This window comes from Dasypus novemcinctus, chromosome 10 (genome assembly GCF_030445035.2).
Source record: "Dasypus novemcinctus isolate mDasNov1 chromosome 10, mDasNov1.1.hap2, whole genome shotgun sequence".
Taxonomy (NCBI): Eukaryota; Metazoa; Chordata; class Mammalia; order Cingulata; family Dasypodidae; genus Dasypus; species Dasypus novemcinctus.
The window spans coordinates 20,975,851-20,982,714 of NC_080682.1; positions in this window are offsets into that span (position 1 = coordinate 20,975,851).

A 6,864-nucleotide genomic window follows, 5' to 3' on the forward strand; every position below is an offset into this window, starting at 1 on the left:
AAGCTAGAAGGCAGTTTCTGAGGGCAGGAACTACTGCCAGGGGCAAGGAACAGCTGCTGAGCTGCAACTCCAATGACTGTGCAATGATTAGTGATAATAATGTGTAGGTGTGGGAGAGGGGATGGATGAACTATTTGGGCATCAACCCACTACAAATGTTCTTCACCTAGTGTAGCAGTTTGATAGAGTTATGAATTCCAAAAATAGATACTGGATTATTTTTGTAAACTGGTCTGTACCTGGGCATGATTAAATTATGATTAGGGTGTTGAGTCACGGATAAAAGACATGACAAAGGACAGAGTTGGGGTTTTCAATGTTGGAGTTTTGACGTTGGAGTTTGATGCTGAACTGTTAAGCTGGAGGCCCGGGAAGTAAGCACACAGAGGAAAGAGAAGCAAGCCGCAGGAAGAGAGAAATTCTGAGCCCAGAGAGAAGCAAAACCCGGGAAGAGAGGAACTCAGGAAGCCTGAATCCTGGCAGATGTCAGTAGCCATCTTGCTCCAACATGTGGAAATAAACTTTGGTGAGGGAAGTAACCTATGCTTTGTGGCCTGGTATCTGTAAGCTCCTACTCCAAATAAATATTCTTTATAAAAGCCAACAGTATTCTGGTATTTTGCATCAGCACCCCTTTGGCTGACTAATACACCTAGTTAGGGACAACTTGGGATTTCTATCTGTTGGTTTCCTTACAATTCCATCTCCAAGATACATTTCCATCATTCAAATGAATAAGTGAGAGGAGGAGGGACACCATTGCACAGGGGGAATGGGGTGTTAAGCGAACAGGTGGCACACTGGTGTCACGTGCTGACTTCTGCTGTGGCTGGAGATAGTGTGGGGTGCTCGTGGGAGATACTCCCTGTGGTTCAAGGTCATAATTCTTGCCTGCTTTGTAGGATGCACAGATTCCATTTCAGGCCCGTGCACCTGGCACACAGCAGAAACTCAATAGATATTTGCCGAATGATTGAATGAGAAGGTTCTTTGACATTGGCCATCAAGGACACAGATTAAATTGTCCAGCCGTGCCTCCTAGCAATTATTTTCTCCTACACACACATCCCTACAGTCATTTCTGGCAGCTGCCTCCAGGAGGCTGGTGGTGCCTGTTACCTCCTCTATGTAACTGATAAGGGCAAGAGAGGAGAGACACAAAGCTATTACATGGGGGTGGGGGCAGCAGGGGGAGTGCAAGTCCTCGCCCAGATTCCAGAGAAACAGCTGTACCCAGAGCAAAGCACATTAAAGATGCAGGGCTGAGGCACGTGCTATGTCCCCACCCCCCATATACTTGGGTCATACTTCCCTTATGTCTGCAAGCCCTGGACTATGCTCATTTTCCTATTAAAACTATCTCTTTGCTAAATAAATAGGCATTAACATTAACTGCCTATATTTACATAAGCACAACAAGAAAATGATCTTTTGAAAAAATTATAAAGCAATATTACAAATAGGACCACATTTGATGCTCCCTATCCACCCCGATTATATTCTAGCATTGCTTAACTATACCTCCGGGTTTACTTCCTCAGTTTAGCATTAATTTGGGATTCAAACCCAGCTGGGTCTGCTATTCACTTAGCCGATGCTTGCTGGGGCCTTTCTGTGCCCTGCTGCAGGCCACACGGGATAGCTCAGACTAGGGGTAAAAGCTCCTTCCCCCGGGGCCTAGTTCACAGAACTCTTTCCTCTGTCTGCATTTTCAAACACTACACTTTGCCTCCCACCACCACCATTTCAGTTTGCCCTCCAGATAGCTGACCCACGAAGCTGACTCACTGGTGGATGCTGGCTCTCTTGCTAGGCCCCTGGACTTTCTCCTCAGCCTCTTAGCAGTTGCGTTAAAATAGAAAAGAGGACAGAAGCCCTGGGGGGATGGGTAGTGAGGGTCATTCTTCCCACATGGGGATGGTCCTCCTACGGGGGCCCGGTTACCTGGGTGACAGGAGTCAGTCTCTAAGCCTTTCAATGAGCCTCCTAATCAGAATGCCATTTCACTCCTTTTCCAAGCACCCTTGTTTCCTAGTCTAACCAGGTGCTGTAGCGTGGCCTTAAAGGGACTTGGTCCTTTGTTGGCCTTTCTGAATGGTGTAAACCTGTGTTCTGATGAAACCCAAACTCCGTTATGAAGTCGTTTCCTCATAGGGTCCTCTGGGAAGCTGACTCCACAAGCCTGTGCTGGGTTGTGGAGTAACTTGGGAAACTCCTAGGGTCCGGGTGCGATAGTCTTAGGCCAGCAGGGATGGGCTCACCCTTTCCCGGAGGCTCAGGACAGGACAAATATCGCCTGAAGGGCCAGGAAGAGAGGGGGGGTGGGAGACAGTGGGGGAGGGGCTTGGGAATTCTGGTCTTGGCTCCACAAGGCTTTCTATTTTTAGACCCCAGTCTCCACATCTGTAAAAGAAGAACTTTCATTTTTGCCATAGTCTCACCCCACCTGTATTACTACTTTCACATTTTAATGGACTCGATTTTGTTTACTTGAATACACTTACATGTAAAGGAAATTTTCCATCTCCTTTCTAAATGGAAAATCAGCAGGAAAAAAAAAAAAGATGCACTAATAATATATAATAATGAATCCAGCGTAGATTATATTCTTATTTATACCAACACATTTGTAAAATATAATAACAATAATTATTATCATTACTTTTTTTTTTTTTTTTTACGGAGGAAGGCGCCTCCTTAGGCAAATGTGCCCAGGCCCATGAAAGTCAAAATGCAGCTCTGGAATGAATGTAACTGTAAAAGAAATACAATGGAAAAAGAATGATGTTATTACATTCTAGCAGATTTTGACTGCTGAAATCCCTGTACTAAAAAGCCTTCCCCTTCCTTGTTAAAAAAAGATTAGCATATTTTCATTTTTAGAGACGGACTAGCACCCAACTGATACTTTGTCCTTGAGAAATCGGGAAGGACTTAAAGAAATTGGAAAAGGAAAATCTGTCTCGATTTGTGATTTATTGTTATGTAGTTCCTCCTAAAATTGCTTGCTTCTCCTTCAGTGGGTTCATCCTATACATGAGAAACATTGGATTTGATGATGACAGTGATATGATGACAAAATGATAATGCTGTAGTCCAAGTTTGTTATGAGTGCTTCCTGTATACCAGGCCCTGTGCTAAAAATCTTCATATTTAAAATCTCATTCAATCTTTGCAATGACTTTGGAACAAGATATTAATCTCTATTTTACGGATAAAGAAACTGAAACCTAGAGAGGTTAAGTAATCTGCCCCATAGTCAGTTGGCTAGGAAATGTCAAGGGACTGGATGTAGCTCAAATGGTTGCTTGCCCGCTTCCCATATATGAGGTCCTGGGTTTGATCCCCAGTACTTTCTAATGAAACAAACAAGTGAGGGGAAAAAAACAAAAAAACAACAATTCTCTCATTGGGGAGCTGAAGTAGCTCAGTGGTTAGGTGCCTGTTTCTTATGTACAAGATCCTGGGTTCAATCCCTGTGTACCTCCTAAAAAAAAAAAGTCAGAGCTTTAAAGCCAGGTCTAATTGACCTTAATCCCCTGTTCTTAATCACAAAACTGTACTTCCTATCTTTATTTCCTTCTTTTCAATATTTTTTTAAATACTGTTTTCTTTTTAAAAAGATTGTGTTTGTTTATAGTATTTATAGTATTGAATGGATAGTCATTTACATATTATGAAATTCTAAAAGTACAAGACTATAGAAAGGAAGTCTTTTTTCTCCTTCACCTCTACACATACCCAGTTTCCCTCACCAAACTAATAACTGCTCATTAATTTCTCTCTCTTTTTTTTTAATTTTAGGAGTTACCAGTTATTGAACCTGGGACCTGTACATATGAGGCAGGTGCTCAACCACTGAATTACACCCACTCCCTGACTCATTAATTTCTTCTTTTTAAAAAAGATGTACTTATTTATTTCCCCCCTTCCCTTCCTCCCACCCTGCTGTTTTTACTGTCTGTGTTGTCTTCTCTTCTCATTTTCTCTCTTCTAGAATTCGCCGGGATTCCATCCTGGAGACCTCTGATGTAGAGAGAAGTTCCCTGTTAATTGTGCCACCTCAGTTCCTGGTTTCTGCTGTGCTTCACCTTGCCTCTTCCCTTGTCTCTCTTTTGATGCATCATCTTGCTGCGTGACTCATTTGCATGGGGCACTGGCTCACCATGCGTGTACTCATGCAGGCATTGGCTTGCCATGTGGGCACGCTTTCTCTTCTTTTTCACCAGGAAGCCCCAGGGATGGAACCCAGGTCCACCTATATGGTAAGCGGAAGCTCTATCACTTGAGCCATATTCACTTTCCTCATTAATTTCTTTTTTTTAAAAGATTTTTATTTATTTCACTCCCCTTCCCCCCCATTGTCTGCTCTCTATGTCCATTTGCTATGTGTTCTTCTATGTCCACATGCATTCTTGTCAGCAGCACCAGGAATTTGTGTCTCTTTTTGTTGCATCGTCTTGCTGCATCAGCTCTCTGTGTGTGCAGCGCCACTCCTGGGCAGGCTGCACTTTTTTTCACACAGGGCAGCTCTCCATGCGGGGCAAACTCCTTGTATGTGGGGTTCCCCTACATGGGGGACACCCCTGCATGGCATGTCACTCCTTGAGTGCATTAGCACTGCGTGTGGGCCAGCTCACCACATGGGTCAGAAGGCCCTGGGTTTGAACTCCGGACCTCCCATATGGTAGGCGGACACTCTATCAGTTGAGCCAAATCTGCTTCCTCCTCATTAATTTCTTAAGCATCCTTCCAGGTTAGTCTATAAGCATTCAAAGATAATTTTCAGAAAAAGGTAAAATCATGACTGTTATATAAAATAACATGAGTTAAAGATTTTTTTTCCTACTTGTTAATTGATGAGAGGGAAACAGATGTTAGAATTGGTTGGTATGAGAATCTAGAATATCTAGACCAGGAATATTGAAACAAATATGTAAATAAGGACAAAACTTTTTTTTCAGGGAGTTGGGTGGGAGGAGAGATAGTTAAACTTCTATTGGACTGGAAAGAATTTGCCTGTCTATAAGAATTATTTTGTATGATTATCAGTTACTAAAACTTACTGATGATAAAAGAAAAACTTTCCATGCAGTTTAGTATCTCACAGTTTTACTGAGAGATTATTTTCTTGGTAAACAGAAACTCAATTGCTTAGCCATAGCCACCTCTCAAGAATATTTATTTTTAAGTTTAAATGTTATTCATTTTCAAAATAATAGTCCATTCACATTGTTCAAAATTTTAAGGGAGCAGACGTGGCTTAAGTAGCTGAGTGCCTCCTTCCCACATGGGAGGTTCCGGATGGGTTCCCAGTGCCTCAAAAAGCAAACAACAAGCAAACAAACAAAAAAACCAACTCAGGGGAGCCATGTGTCTCAGCCGTTGAGTGCTGGCTTCTCAAAAAAAAAATTTTTTTTTTAAGGAAATCAGGTGTATAGTGAAAAAGTTTCCTCTTGTTCCTATGACCCAGTCCCCATGAGACCTTCACTGGGGCCTGTATATTGTATCCTTCTGGAGATACATACAGAAGCATACATCTAGGCATACAGAAGCAGTTATCTTTCCTTTATTTATGAAATGGTAGCATACATTTCATACCCTACTATATTTTGCTTTTTTCCCTTAAAATATAGCTTTGTAGACATTCTCTATCAGTACATAATCAGCTTTCTCATTCCTGCTTACAGCTGCCTACTGTTCCTTCGTATGGATGTACTATATATACTTCATTTAACCAGACACCTTTTGAAGGACGTCTAGGCAGAAGTGAAGAGATGGTGAGGAAGAAGGGCTCAGCTCTCCTGAGAAGTCTCAGAGTGTCATCAATTATAAGAAATTCTTCCCTAGCTGCTTCTCGGTACTCAGAGGTTATTATTCCAGAGTGGTCTCAGCTTCCCGTTGGGGGAAGGAGTCTTGCCCTTGCATATAAGAGTGGAGACTCCTGCCTCTGTACTGGGGTACATAGTAGGTCGGCAGTTTGTTACCAACAGGTGGGAAAATAAGAAAGGCAGAGGGAAGCGGATTTGGCTCAACTGATAGAGCATCCATTCCCCTACCGCATGGGAGGTCCAGGGTTCAAAGCCAGGGCCTCCTGGCTGGTGTGGTGAGCTGGCCCATACGCAGCGCTGATGCCCGCAAGGAGTGCCAAGCCACGCAGGGGTGTCCCCCACGTAGGAGAGCCCCTCACGCAAGAAATGCGCCCCTCAAAGAGAGCCACCCCATGCAAATAAAGCGCAGCCTGCCCAGGAGTGGTGCTACACACAAGATGAGGCAAAAAAAAAGAGACAGATTCCCAGTGCCACTGACAAGAATGCAAATGGACACAGAATAACACACAGGGCATGGACACAGAGAGCAGACCGGGGGAGGGGAATAAAAAAATCTAAATAAAAAAAAAAAGGAAGGCTGAGTAGTCCTCCCTCTGAGCGGAAACTCCTTCAGTTCGTCTCTGAGCTCACCCCCCCCCCCCACCCCAACTGTTTTCCTAACCGACTTATTGTAGACACATACATATTAAACCTTGTAAAGGACCAAACAAATGGACCACGGAGCGGAACAGCGCCCCTGGCGGTGCCTTTCATCAAGCAAGCACCTAAGAGAAACGTCCTGCCAGTTCGTCCCGCGGCTACTGGACCGCACGGAGATTCCAAAACTGCCCCGGGAGGGCTCTTGGAGGGCACATGGTCCACGCCGCCCGCCACCCACTTTTAGGGACGAGGCACTGGGCTCCGACAAGGGAAGAGACTTGTCCAGGGGGCTCCGGGAATTCGCTAGAGGAGGGGCTTAGCGCGGAGGTCTGCTGGTGGGGGCCGTCTGGGGACCTGTCGCGGAGCTGGACCGCACAGCAAGCACCTTCTATTT